Here is a 16,285-nt window from a genome sequence, read left to right as displayed (position 1 = left end):
TAAAAAATATTTCAGGAATACATTTCTTATATTCCTCAACTACAGAATGAACAAAGGAAGCAAACATTTAGAAAACAGAACAATATAGAGTTCGAAGACATTAACGGATTTGTGACAGAACTTTATGAGAGGAATTGGTGGTTAGGATGTGTACTTGACAAAAATCCAGATAATGGTGAAAGTGACATTTTTACAACCAAATGATTCCTCTCCATCTTTCTATTATCCATCACATCCAAATATATCAATTTTGAAATATTCTGATATTATTAGCTCAGTTGATCCAATAACTGAAACAGAAATATCTTATAAACTTTCAAAAAATAAGATGAAAAATGCATCATATATTTTAGAAAGAAAGATTATGAAAGAAAAATCTAAATAAATACTTTGATGTTCATTATTATACAAATGTTTCAGTAAAACAGATTTTTCATTTGAAATGTATCCTAATGAACATATGTTGATTTCTTGTGTATATAGTGTATACTTAAGATTTCTAAAAATGTCAAAGAAACTGTTTACCATCGCCATCAAATGTTGTTTATTCTTTTGATATTATAACCTAATTAAATCTCAATGCACTTTTTAGAAATTTTTATTACATCACTTTCTGTATAAAAATCTGTGTTGTATAAGAAAAGTATGAAAGTCATAAAACAATTTGACTTCACAACCAGAATTTGCATAAATTCAACATGTCAAGAATTTTTAAGAACATGCATTTTAAAAAATTTTTAGGTCTGCAAACCTAAACTGCTTAAGGAGTAGATAGGCACTGTCTATCGCTCAGCTTCCATACTCCTTCTTTGCCTATTAGCCAGGCGTAGAGGTCGAAGCACAGGGATTCGACAGAAACACTCAGTGGTCGATCTTGTTTCCTGACTAGGGCAATGAACGCCGTTTTCTCCTTCTCCCGACACATCCCACCCCCCTCTAAACTGGGCGCTTGGGAGTGCTTGAACACCATAATGCCAATACAAGTAGATTGGGTTGACCATTATCTGACAGGTTGAATGTACCAAATTGACAGTTCGTGGCTGCTGTTCCCGACTGGTAGTACAGGTGCTCTAACTCTTGGGTAGCACTTACAGCGGCTGCTCCATCAACAGTTGAATAATATCGGGATGTTTGTAGTGCCATGTTGCGCATTGAAAGGGACCCTGCACTTATCCCCGGTGGGCTTTCCTGAGTCCACAGTCCTGGTAGATGGAAGGTCAGCTGATGGTCTACTTGTTGCATGCCTGGTATTCTGCATAACTACTTGTTCAGCATCCCTTACCTAAACTGAAACTCTTAAAAAAAAAAAATGACAGTACAATCTAAAATTACGCTTAAACCAGGACAAAACTCAAACAAAATCAAATTGCCTCCTCCCTTGAGGCTTGCATTTGCGCAAATGAGACCACTGAATGGTTCAAAACAGCAATTGAAACATATGTTCCCAAGCGGAAATTTTATAGCAAGCCCCACTCTCCACAATGGTTTACTTCCACATGTGCAGCTGCCATCGCGCAAAGGCAGCACGTGTACCACAGATTTAACCAACATAAATCCAGTTCAAACAGAGAAGTATATAGAAGCCAGAAGTAACTGTAAGAAAGAAATAGCAACAGCTAAGAGAAAATTTACTGAAACCACTAAAAAATGCATCAAGGCACAGAAATTAGGAACCCGTGACTTTTGGAAAATCTACAACAGTGTAGTAAATAATGGGCAATCAACAATTCCCCCACTATCCAACAATCATGAGGTTGTTTGCTCGGCAACCGAGAAGGCTAACATGCTTGCCAGTCGGTTTGCCTCAAACTCCACAATGGACCCTGCTAACCACCCTTTCCCGGACTTTTTATTTTGCGGACAGATGCCACACTAGACTATCTGAAAATCACTCCTTCTCAAGTGCATGCTATCATAAAAATCTTGACACTTCAAAAGCATGTGGACCTGATCCCATTCCGGCTGTGCTATAAAAAAAGTGCTCCGCCGAAGTAGCTCCAATCCTCTCCAAACTTTACAACAAATGCCTTAATGAATCTTGTTTTCCTGCCTGCTAGAAAACTGCTTCTGTGGAACCAGTTTTCAAGAATTCTGGCGAAAGAACTAACCCAGTAAATTACCACACCATTAGCCTCCTCCCACTTTTCGCCAAAATATTTGAGTTCATAATTAACCAAGCTCTAGTTCATCACCTTACAGATGCTAAACTTCTGACCGACCAACAATATGGATTTAGGCAAGCCCGTTCCACAGCAGACATTCTAACTAATCTCCAAGCGTATATACCATTCACTTGACAAAGCAGGGGAGGGTAGAGCAGTAGCTCTAGATATATCAAAGGCTTTTGACAGGGTATGGCATGAAGGTCTTCTCAGGAAAATCAGATCATACGGTATCATTGGAAGAATACTTAACATAATTAAATCTTTCTTAGATAAGAGAAAAATCCAGGTTGTCCTCGATGGTCTTACATCTAAACAATATGATATAAATGCGGGAGTGCCTCAAGGGTCTATCCTTGGACCTCTATTATTCCTAATATTCATAAATGACCTCCTTGACAAAATTGTCTGTGAGATGGGTATATATGCTGATGAGACCATGCTCTATAACAGACACGACAGGAAAACAAATGAACACATATCTAAAGAAAGGGCAGAAATACTAGAGGATGACCACCGATCTGTAGTGGAATGGGGACAAAAATGGATAGTCATTCAATGCTGCCACGACTAAACTTGTTTCCTTCAATAATTATAAGAAACCTTCTCTACCACCAATAGCAATGGCCAATGACTCTTTATCTGAAAGTACATCTTTTAAACTCCTTGGCCTAACGTTCACAGGAAATATGAGTTGGAAAAATTACATTGAGAGTATTGCCATGACCGCTATGAAGAAGGTAGGTTCTCTCTACTGTGCTAGAAAGCTACTAACACCCGAAAGTATTCTGTACCTCTATAAAGCCACAATTCACCCATGTATGGAGTATTGTTGTCATATTTGGGCTGGTGCATCTGCTACTAGTCTCTCCCTCCTAGACAAGGTTCAAAAGAGAGTCGCCAACCTGATAGATCCTGAACTGTCATCTAAGCTTCAGTCTCTGTCCCATCGACGAAACGTTGCATCCCTCTGCCTGCTCTACAAGTACTTTAACGGTGAATGCTCTGAAGAAATGCAAGCACTTGTACCCACTCAACGTAAATACCCCCAACAAACCCGACAAGCAGCTAAATCCCACCCCTTCACAGTAGAGATCCCTAGATGTAAGAAAGCCTTCTACTCCAATAGTTTCTTCCCCAGAACTGCTAGACTTTGAAATTCCCTTCCAGGTCTCTGCTTCTCCAACTGTACTGACATGCAGAAGTTCAAGTGTAACATGAACCAACATCTTGCTGCCCAACTCCCTACATAGTACCCCTACAGCTTATGTTCCTCATAGTAGCCCCCTACATCAAAGTGGCAACATGCGTTGTTTGGAGTGAAAATGTAATAAAAAAAAAAAAAATTTTTTTTTTTTTAAAAAGTTCCATAAAAATAAAAAGTTTAAATTAAAGAAAGCACATTTTTCGTTAAAAAAAATGTGCTTTATTTGTTACTAGCGAAGGTACCTGACGTTGCCCGGGTGTTTGGAGGTGTGTGTGGAAACTCCGGGGGGGGGGGGGTTAAAAAAATGTTTTGGTAGGTAAGTATGAGGATCGAACCCGCACCCTTGAGGCAAAGTTGTAAATTAAAGTGTGAGAAAAAAAAACGTACGACGTTAACCATTGCCCCACCGCGAGATATTACAGAAACACGTTTGAATTTATTTAATTACTTGGATTTGGCAGGTGCCTGTTTTAATGACTTAATGAGGTCAAGTTTGACTGCGGGATAGTATTTCATTTACTGCGGGAATGCTTCCCAAGATGTTATATAGGAAAAAGACTAACCCACATGCGGCGAGCGACAAATGTTGAATATCTATCTTCCCAAACTCGAGCAAATTAAATCGACAGGCGAGCTTCGTTGTTATATGTGATATAAAAAGTTTTAAAAAATTGTTAGGCGACCGACCGCTTCTCTGAAAAAAGCCTTTTGTAGACATACAGAAAACGCGAACACACATACAAACATATATTTTCGCTTTTATATTTATAGATTAAAAAACAAAAATAAAATAAAATAAAAAATAAAAACCTAGAATATTAAAATAAAAAACAGGTCTATTTGCAAAATGAAAAAAGTTTTACAAAATCTACAAAAATGCTAGTCATATTTTCGGGTCTTAAACTTCCCACAACCCACCCGCCTTTGTGCTGATGAGGAGACTATGTTCGATGGAACATTATTTTCAATTATTGTCAATTTTAATAAAATTAATATCGTTTCTGAAACGATCGTACACTCAAATTTGATTTTGTTTGTTTTCACCTTATGAAACTGATTCATAATTTACAATTATCAATCTTTATACACAATATAATAATATATAGCTCTAGGATAAATATACCTACTGAGCTTTTTAGATATCTTCAGTACTATGAGCACTGTTCTTTTAGAGTATTAATACATTAAAATAAACGTTGCTGTTTTAGACACCAGATCAAATTCCCCCTTAAAATATATATATATATATATATATATATATATATATATATATATATATATATATACACTCTGGTTTTTTTATATTCAAAAGTAATGGACTAATGAATTCAACGAGGTTGTTAGATAGTGCTCAATAAAAAGAGCTGATAATACTTGTTTATTGTTATATAAACATGCTCACATCCCGCTGCTACAAATAGCCACTTGTTTCAATCAAACAACAGATATCATCAGGCAGCGACTTAGTCGCTGCCTGATGATATCTGTTGTTTGATTGAAACAAGTGGCTATTTGTAGCAGCGGGATGTGAGCATGTTTATATAACAATAAACAAGTATATATATATATATATATATATATAATTTAAAGGAGATTAGAGCTATATTCTAAAGAGCTGAGTGTATTTTAATGTAACAGTGAAATTACCAGTTTAATTAAAATACAGGAAAGAGAAAGTGCCCGTTGTAATTTAGATATATAATAAGCTCGATAGGTAAATATCCTAGAGCTAATTCAATATTTAGTAATGTGATTGATAATTTAAAATTTAAAAAAATCAAATTATAATTAAATTAAAAATCCGTTTCATAAGAAGGAACAACAACAAAATCAATTATCTGTACGATCGTTTCGGAAAACAGTGCTTTTTATTGTGGTAGACATCCAGTTACGAACAATAATTATTACATATAGTTTTTTAATAAGCAAGGTCTCCTCGTCAGCAAATTTTCCGAAACGATTGTACAGATAATTGATTTTGTTGTTGTTCCTTCTTATGAAACGGATTTTTAATTTAATTATAATTTGATTTTTTTTAATTTTAAATTATCAATCACATTACTAAATATATATATATATATATATATATATACACACATACGTTATGATTTTCCAATCTTAGTATTTATTAAAAGAAATGACAATTCTGAGATTTGCCAGTCATGGTATGTAAGACGACTTAGCACAGGTCATATATTTATAAATTTTGGGAACAAACAAAAAAGTAGAGAGACCCCCACAACACACACACACACTTAGTCATTTCCTTGTTTTTTTTTTTTTTCTTTTGTGATACATTCAAGATGATTCTACAAAAAAATAAGACTTCCAAATTTTTATTTCCTATTCAGTATCAAAAAAGATCTTTCATTTTTTTGGTTATAGTCGGCTAACGTACTTCCTAACTTCTGGTGTAGCGCTACTAGAAACAATGACAAGGCAAATGTGTTCCTGCACTTTTGCTGTTCCTAAGTACTTTTATTGTGAAGCGATTTATTGAAACAAAATATATGTGAAAAGGACATTATTGAAGATAAAAATAACACAGTCTTTACTTTTAATAACAAAATTTTAAAAATAAGTTTTTATGTTATTTGAAATTTTATAAGAAATATGTCTATGAAATTATAAAAATAAGTTTTTTTTTTTTTAATTTCAATAATTCTTAATTATTTTAATTAAGACCAAAAATACTTTTCTATGATTATTAAATAGTTGTAGGGAGGCAAATAAACAGAAAAAAGAAAATTGAGCCACATTTTGTTGAAAGCATAAGTTAAAATGAAAACATTGGAAAACCACATAATCTAATTTATAAAACTCACTATGTCTGTGTTCATATATTCAAACTGCATCTCCTCAGAGATGCAAAGGTGCGAGAAGGGTCAAATGATTGCAATTTTGTGAACCATACTTTTCCAAGTTTTTAGCTCCTGTGGGGGTCAAAATTGAAAAAAGAAATGGAACTTTGCAGGCATAAGTCAACTTAACATACTCTTGTATGCAAATATACATTATAGTCAGTTATATATACATTATAGGGTCGTACTAAAAATGTACGTCTACTTTATGTCCGTCTAATTGCTGCTGCTCCTGATGATTATGAAGCAACTTCTTTAAAGCCACTTCCGGTTTTTGCCAGTGGAAATTATCGTGTGCTATTTAAAACATATATATATATATTATCTTTGTTAAAGAAAATAATATAATGTTCGGACAAGTGATCTTTTCCTAAGAATTTGTAAAATACAATAACAGATCTGCATAAAATAAAATTAGAATTATATTTAGTAATTTACACTAGTTTTTGGGATTCAAAAACAAGAAAAGAATCGAGTTTTCGACCATTCGCAGCTGTTTGTTTTGTTTTTGCGTTAAACATTTTTGTAAAAAAAATCTTTTTTTTTATTTTTTTATTTTCAGAATTAGGGAAATATTTAAAATAATAATAATAATAATAATAATAATAATGATAATAATAATAATAATAAAATATGAGTCAAAAGTACACTCTGGCCTACAAAAATGCCCGGACGGTCCCATCGACATTTCCAAGTACGGGCGCCTCGGGCGACTAGCAGCAGCAGAGCAGCAGTATCTAATGCCTTTCGAAGTATTCTAAAACATAGGAAAAGAAAAAAAAAGCGTATTAGGTGACTACTGACTCGGTGTGAGCAAATAAAACGCTATTGTTCCAGTTGTTTTTTTTTGTTTGTTTTTCTTTTTCACTGTTTTGTGTTCGTTTTTAGTATTATATTATAACACTTATAAAAATATATCACTTTATGAAATATTTATTTATATTTGGCAAGGTTTACTTGAAATGTCCACAAGATAGCGGCTGTGAACGAATGTAAAAAATGAAAATGGAACGGAACGCACATTTAAGCGAAACGAGATTATCGCGTCAATAATAATAATAATAATAATAATAATAATAATAATAATAATAATAATAATAAGCGTGTATTAATTTTTAACTAATCAATACTTGTTATGAATATGTTAAAAAAAAACACACAGTAGTGCTAGTGCTTACTTTTGTTTGTTTTTTTTTTTTTGTTTTTTTTTTTGGTAAATAAAATTTGTTTTCTTAGGGGTTTTGGGGTCGCTGACAACGAGCCTGATATTCAACCCCGTGTAAATTTACCGTTTGCATGGTATTAACCCCTGAACGCTTGGACTACGCACGAGCGCGCAGTAGCATACACAAATTTACATTGGTCGTCGCTCGTCGACAAGTACTTTTCCTAATATTAATGCGTGCGTGTTGTTTACACTGGTCGCCGTGCGCACGCAAAAACAACACATGGCGACCAGTGAAAACAACACGCAATACACTGGATTAACGCATTAATATCAGGAAAAGTACTTGTCATCACTTTAAAGACAGGTGTGGAGGTTGACCTAATGTCAATTCGTTTATGCGCTCGCGCGTTGTCCCAGGGTTTAGGTGTTAATACCATGCAAACAGTACATTTGCGACGGGCTTGAATATCACTCAGATTCGTTGTCAGCGACCCCAAAACCTCCTTAAAAAACAATTGTTTTTGGTTGGGGCTATATGGTATTAAACCACATATTTACCTTTTCTTTTGGTTGTTGTTTATTTTTTCGACTAGTCTAAGTTTCATGTAACAATTTAATAAAGAAAACATACAGAAAAAATGAAATAACATAGAAATATTTTTTTTTTCATTTATTTTTTTTTTTAATTAAACTAGGCTGTACTTTCGCATGATGATTTAATAAACAAAAAAAATACAATAAAAATTAGATTTCATGTTCAATCTCTGCATAATTACCGAAAGAAAACAATAAAATAAAAAAAGTAAAAACTTCTCTTATAGTCTTCTCAATTATTAAATCATTTCTCTCTGATAGGTTCATAAGAGTAGTAGTTGATGGGCAAAAATCAGAAGCTCACAGTATAAATGCTGGAGTCCCTCAGGGGCCCATCTTTGGCCCAACTCTTTTCCTGATCTACATTAATGATCTTACAAATCACATCATAGACATTTATGCTGATGACACTACCAGCACATCTAATACAGTAAACGACCAAGTTCTCTCCGATTCTCTCTCCTCTGATCTTGATTACGTTGTACAATGGGGAAAGGAGTGACTGCTTACTTTAAATGCATCTAAAAGCAAGCGTCTATCTTTGCATCATCAACGTTCTGATCCCCATGTGGTATCAATTAAAATGAATGGCTCTCGTCTTGGGGAGGCCTCAAGTTTTGACAAACTTCTGGGCTTGATCTTTACTCCTGATCTTAAATGGAACTCGTACATCAAATCTGTTGCCAAGGTTACTGAAAAAATGGTGGGATCCTTCTATCGATCCAGTAGATATCTCACTGCTGATGCAATTCTCTATCTATATAAGAGCCAGATACGTCCAAGGATGGAGTACTGTTGCCACAGGAGCTGCTAGAAAGGACTTGTCCTGCCTTGATAGAGTTCAAAATAGACTTCGTGACCTCGTGGGAGATGTCCTTTTCTCTTCCTTGCAACCTCTATCTCACAGAAGAGATGTTGCAAGTTTGTCTGCTGTATCGTTATTTTCATGGAAAGTGTTCGACTGAGCTTCAATCTATGCCCCCCCCTCGCCAAACTTTCATAAGAAACACTCGTCTAGTTGAAAACACTATCAATAATTCCCCCCACTCTTTATTTGTGCCTAAACCTAAACGTAGATTCCATGAACAAAGCTTCTTTCTTAGAACTGCACGCCTGTGGAATCGTCTTCCGTTTTCCTGCTTTCCAGTTGACTACAATATGGTTGTCTTCAAGTCCAACGTAAACAAGTTCTTGATGGGCCATTCCACTTGTTAACAAATTTACCGAATTTCCATAACTGACGATTACTATATTGTCCAATTAATTGCTGTACACTCTTAACCCTTATTCCCGGAGTGGTCTCTGGGCCTTGATAAGTAGTTATGCCTATGTAAAAAAAAAAAAAAAAAAAAAAAAAAAAAAAAAAAACTCCTTTTGTTTTCGTTTTTTTTTTTTTTCCAAATAGAATTTTATCAGCAGTGGAGTCTTTTTTTTTTTTTAAATGCTGTAAATCTGCATAAAATAAAAAATAGAATCAGTTTTTGTTTTTTTTTAATTCTTATGCCTAAAACAATAAGCAATTGTTGCCGCGCCAGCATTCACCTGTAGGGACGCCCTAGGCGACTAACAGCTAGATAATCCCTTTTAATATTTTTCTGAAACTTTTATCACAATATTATAATGTTGGATAATCGAAACTGTCCTTTAAAATTGAAGAAAACTATTTGTTTATTTTTACGCTAGTTTAATTTTTAATAGTAGATCCCCCACCTCCAAAAAAACAACAACAAACAAGCAGTGCTCATCAAGTTGCTTTATTCTACAAAATTCTCGGGCAGAAATATTGCGTTCAAATCTATACGTACATAGCAAGCAATCTATACGGACATAGCAAGCAATCTATACGTACATAGCTAGCAATCTATGTACGTATAGATTGCTTGCTATGTCCGTATAGATTGCTTGCTATGTACGTATAGATTTGAACGCAATATTTCTGCCCGAAAATTTTGTAGAATGAAGCAACTTGATGAACACTGCCTGTTTGTTTTTTTTTTTTTTTTTTTTTTTTTTTTTTTGAGGTGAGGGATCTACTATTAAAAATTAAACTAGCGTAAAAATAAACAAATAGTTTTCTTCAAATTTAAGGGACAGTTTCGATTATCTAACATTATAATATTGTGATTAAAGTTTTAGAAAAATAATAAAAGGGATTATCTATTAGTCGCCTACAGGTGAATGCCGACTCGAAAGCGATTGCTTATTGTTTTGGGCATAAGAATTACAAAAAAAAAAAAAAAAGAAAAACTGATTCTATTTTTATTTCATGCAGATTTCCAGTATTTAAAAACAAAATTGTTACAAAAAAAAAATAAATAAAATAAAAAAACTCGATTGTTGATTAAGTTCTATTTCGAAAAAAAAAAAAAAAAGAAATTTTTACTTTTTTTACTTTATTGTTTTCTTTTGGTAATTATGCAGAGATGGAACATGAAATTTCATTTTTACGGTATTTTTTTGTTGATTAAATATTTATGCGAAACTAGTTTAGTTTCCAAAGTAAAAGGAAAAAAAACATTTTTTAGTTATTTCATTTCATTTTTTCGGTATGTTTTCTTTATTAAATTGTTACGTAAAACTTAGACTAGTCGAAAAAATAAACAACAACCAAAAGAAAATGTAAATATGTGGTTTAATAACAATTGTTTTTTAAGGAGGTTTTGGGGTCGCTGACAACGAATCTGATATTCAAGCCCGTCGCAAAATTACTGTTTGCATGAATGCATGGTATTAACACCTAAACCCTGGTACAACGCTCGAGCGCATAAACGAATTTACATTAGGTCAACCTCCACACGTTTCTTTAAAGTGATGACAAGTACTTTTCCTGATATTAATGCGTTTATTATCCAGTGTATTGCGTGTTGTTTTCACTGGTCGCCATGTGTTGTTTTTGCGTGCGCGAAAACAACACATGGCGACCAGTGTAAACAACACGCGTCGCATTAATATTAGGAAAAGTACTTGTTGACGAGCGACGACCAATGTAAATTTGTGTACGCTACTTCGCGCTCATGCGTAGTCCAAGCGTTCAGGGGTTAATACCATGCAAACGGTAAATTTAAAACGACAACAACAGCGACCCCAAAAACCCCTAAGAAAACAACAAAAAAATAAAACAAAAGTGAACACTATTGTGTCTTTTTTTTTTTTTTAAACATATTCATAACAAGTACAGATTAGTTAAAAATTAATACACGCTTATTATTAGTGACGCGATAATCTCGTTTCGCTTAAATGTGTGTTCCGTTCCATTTTCATTTTTTACATTCGTTATCGTTCACAGTCGCTATCTTATGGACATCTCAAGTCAACCTTGCCAAATATAAATAAATATTTCATAAAGATGTATTTTTATGAGTATTATAATATAAAACTAAAAACGAACACAAAACAGTGAAAAAAAAAAAAAAAAAAAAAACTGAAACAATAGCGTTTTATTTGCTCACACCGAGTCAGTAGTCACCTAATCTTCCATTACGCTTTTTTTACTTTTTCTATATGTTTTACATATGACTAAAAACCGTTTTAGAATACTTCGATAACTGATAGTCGCCCGAGGCGCCCGTACTTGGAAATGTCGATGGGACCGTCCGGGCATTTTTGTAGGCCAGAGTGTTTTCCTTTTTACTTTTGACTCGTATTTTATTATTATTTTAATATTTCTCTAATTTTGAAAATAAAAAAGCAAAAAAACAACATGTTTTTACAAAAATGTTTAACGCAAAAACAAAACAAACAGCTGCGAATGGTCGAAAACTCGATTCTTTTCTTGTTTTTGAATCCTCCAAAACTAGTGTAAATAACTAAATATAATTCTAATTTTATTTTATGCAGATCTGTTATTGTATTTTACAAATTCTTAGGAAAAGATAACTTGTCCGAACATTATTGTATTTTCTTTAACGAAGATAATATATATATATATATATTTTTAAATAGCACACGATAATTTCCACTGGCAAAAACCGGAAGTGGCTTTAAAGAAGTTGCTTCATAATCATCAGGAGCAGCAGCAATTAGACGGACATAAAGTAGACGTACATTTTTAGTAAGACCGATACATTATATATGCGCAAATATACATTATAGTCGGTTTATTTTTAACTATTTCCTATCATTCTGACAATAGCTGAAACGGTTACAACTAAAGCTGGAGCGCTATATGTTTTGGTTTCAATTCTAGCTGAAGGTACTCAAATCATTTTTTTTTTTTTTTACTTTTGAAATCACTACTCTATATTGGGTACAATATAATAATACAACAGAGAATTGACTTAATAATAAATACAAAATTTGAATGCATTAAAATATTATATTTAAGCATATTTTCCGCCCAGGTATATTTTTTGTTTGTTTTTTATATTACAGCATTACTATATATCATTTTAATTGGAATTCATTATTGAGATGAGTATTGTTTTTATTAATTTTTATTTATTGTGGACTATTATCCTGGACTTATCTTAGACTTGATGTACGTGTTCCATTTCAGATCAGGAGTAAAGGTCAAGCTCAGAAGCTTGTCAAAACATGGAGCCTCTCCAAGATGAGAGCTGTCTATTTACATTGATGCCAGATGGCGATTAGAGCATTGATGATGTAAAGATAGGAGCTTGGTTTTAGATGCATTAAAAGTAACCAGCCACCTCTTCCCCCATTGTACCACACACTCAAGATCAGAGGAGAGAGAATCCGAGAGAACTTTGTCATTTACAGCCTTTGATGTGTTACCATAGATGGTCGTGTCATCAGCATAGATGTCAACGAATGATTTAAGTATGTGTTTTGGGAGATCATTGATGTAGATCATGAAGAAAGTTGGGCCCAGGACAGACACCAGCATTAATACTATGGGCCTCTGATTTCTGCCCATCAACCACTACTCTTATGAGCCTATCAGAGAGAAATGATTTAATTATTGAGAAAACATTTCCAGTTATACCATAGCTGGAAATCTTGTGAAGTAGGCCTTTATGCCATACCTTATCGAAGATGTCCAGAGCAATTGCCCTGGAAAGGAAGCCTTTGTCGAGAGATTCACTAATCCTATGAGATATAACCGTTAGCACATCTGATGTAAATCTAGCAGAACGGAAACCATATTGCATGTTACTAAGGTTATTTCTGCTTAGGTGGCTGACTACTTTATTTAATATGGATTCCAGCAACTTACTTATGACACGCAGGAGACTAATTGGTCTGTACTGAGAGGGAGATGACTTACCACCTGAATTCTTAAATACAGGGCCTACTGATGAGGTATTAATAGTCTAAAGAACCACTGGACGGATGGCTTTCACGTTTTGGTATATGTTTACTATACCCATGTGTGTTTTTATATATTTCGTTTTAATTATAACATTATACTTAATTTTTCTATAATAAATAGGTGGTTTTCTTTGTACTGATAGGCCATTTTTTTTTATTTAGGGACAATTATTTATTACCGCTTCCCGTCACGTGACCAGTGTTTCCAATTTAGCGGTTTTCCTGCTAGATCTGGAGATTTCGTTTGCAATCTAGCAGGGAATTCTAGAAAATCTGTAGATATTTGGCACCCACACACCTGCAATTTTAGATTAAAAAAATAAAGAAAAGCGCTTGAAAATACTTTAAAACATAAAATAAACTCATTCATGTAAGTAAAAAAAAAAGTAGCATTTATTGCCTTTGGTAACAATTATTTATTGATTATTTGTTTTGTTTTTCACTTTTTTTTTTTGGCTAACCATTCTTAAACCTCGCTACAACATCGATTTTTCCAAGTACATTTTAGGGGGGGGGGCATTCCAACCTCCGAAGTTTAGTTTAAAATACGATCTAAGCAACCCCGCTTAATTTAGAAGTATTTAGTCGAAAATTGTAAAAAGCAAGAAACAACAGCAAAGAAAAACAAACTTATACCAATACAGTAGAATTTAATTATCTACCAACCTAAATACTTTTAACATGCTAAAACAAAATTTGTTTTTTTTTTATTTTTCTAATTTCAAAATATGTTGCATCATTATTGTGATGTTTAATTTGCAGAATATTTCAATTTAACTTTTATTATAAAAAGTTTGAGTTTATGATTTGTTTCTTGCAAAAAACAAAAATACCCTCTCTGAAAAAACAGGTAAAACTAGCTGATAAAATATGTAAGCCTTCTGGGGAGCTAACCACTTCAATATAATTCCAGAAACATATAGTGAGAAAACACGGAACATTTTACATATTGAATATATTATATTTATAATTTTTTTTATGGTAGGAAGTTAAAATATGGAGTTTTTTTTTGGGGGGGGGGGTGAATTAGCGATTTTTGAAAATTTCAGACGATAAAAATTAAAAATCTAGCGATTTTCTGGAGATTTCTTTCTCCTGATCTCGCGTTTTTTTTTTAATCTAAGTTGCCAACACTGCATGTGATATCACTAAAAGGATATTTTGGTCTCACCACTACACAGAATGTGTTTACAATATCGGTAAATTTTCAATGGGTTTAATCACATGATTATTGATAATGTAACCATGTGATTGAAATTTAATTTAAATTAACCACACTTGGTCGCTTTCCTATCAAATATTCATCGAAAAATAGTAGGTACAGACAAAATGAATGCCGACGCTCAAAGTGTATAAACATTTTGACCCCCTCCCTTTACTTAAAAAAAAAAAAAAAAATCACCAAAAACCAGGAAATTAACTAATTTTAATGAAAATTTCAGTATTTATCAAATAATGATCGCAGAATATAATGAACTAATTATTTTTACTTAACTCTTAGTGAAAATGTTTACTAAAGTATGTGTTTTTGTTTTTTTTGCTTAAAAAAAAATAGCATTAATACAGTAAGTTAGGTAAAATTTGCATAGAATGCTCTGCTTTACGGTTGTTGTAAAAATGAAACGGAAATTTGAATTTCGTTCCCTTTTAAATTTGGTATATTTTTATATCACGTCCAACTCATCATTCACATTCGACACGTCAACTTTTATAGCTTTTCGGGTATGCTGACAAGGTTAGGGGTGTCTATTCCAAAAACCGTTCTTAACATGGGTAGATTGGAGTGTTTATTCGTTTACCCGACAACCTATAAATGTCGACATTTCCAATGTGAATGGTAAGCTGGAAAAAATGTAAAAAATAAAAAGACATACCAAACTGACTTTTTCGTTTAAAAATGGAATTATTTCCCTTTCGTTATTAACTTTTTTTTTTAATATTTTGTGTTTTATATACATAAAGTACAATTGTTGAATGTTACTGTTTTGATTATATTCGTTTGGGGGTGGGCACAATTAAAAAATTAAGAAAGATTAAAATGGAGCAAAAGTTTCCGTTCCATTTTTACGACAACTGTAAAACAGCATATACTCAGCAAGTTTTATTGTAATTTATAAGCATAATGTTGAAACACTAAATTAACATTTTATTTATTTTTTTTTTTGCATAATTAATGATGGAAGTATTTTTCTGTTTATTTTCTGAATATCTGTTAAAAAAAAAAAAAATTTGTACATTCTCATGAAAAAAAAGAATCAAACTTTTCTCTACTTTAACCTAACTATTTACAGTGTTCATGTAAAGCATTCATCTGTTCTTTTTATAATAAAAATTCCGTTTTCAAAGAGAAACCTTTACTGACAAATTTCTTTAAAAAAAAAAAAAAAAAAAAAAAAAAAAAAAAAAATGCAAGTTTTCATGAAAAAAAAAACTTTCACCTAACAATTTATGGTAAAAAATTAATCTTTTTTTGGGGAAAAATAACTTTTATTGATTAAAAAAATTGCAAAAACTAATAAAAGTAAATAAATGAACAAAATGCAATTTTTCTTGAGGAATGTGTTGCATTTTAACAAACTGAGCCACAGCAACGCGTGGCCGGGTACAGCTAATATATATATATATATATATATATATATATATATATATATATCCAGACACAAGTTTTGTCTTTTGAAGGCTACGTATATATACACACACATATATATATAGGTCATAAAAAATACACACACACATATATATATATATATATATATATATATATATATATATATATATATATAAAAGTGAACGTGTATGTATCTGTGTGTCTGTCTGTGTGTGTACATTTCCCTATGCAATAACTCTCTCAATTTTAAGTCTACTACAGACTCGAAATTTGATATACAGGGTACTGAGATTTGGGCAAATCTATGTGATCGGTTTTCGGCCAGAAATTTGGCTGTTAAGGGGGTCAAAATTCAATGATTTGACCTTTGAGAACTCTACCAAACTCTGACAATTTGGGGTCTAAACACTTGAA

At 32.7% G+C, this 16,285-nt stretch overlaps 1 protein-coding gene across 1 annotated transcript in view; it reads right to left on the bottom strand.

The window, feature by feature from the left end:
• The window catches only part of LOC145263880 (methylmalonyl-CoA mutase, mitochondrial-like), a 106,621-nt gene that overhangs the window by 59,956 nt on the left and 30,380 nt on the right, over window positions 1–16,285 (bottom strand). The window lies entirely within an intron of this gene.

The sequence above is a fragment of the Euprymna scolopes genome, chromosome 39 (genome assembly GCF_053919585.1).
Source record: "Euprymna scolopes isolate OS-2025 chromosome 39, ASM5391958v1, whole genome shotgun sequence".
Lineage (NCBI taxonomy): Eukaryota > Metazoa > Mollusca > Cephalopoda > Sepiida > Sepiolidae > Euprymna > Euprymna scolopes.
This window is presented reverse-complemented; position numbering and strand designations above follow the sequence as displayed.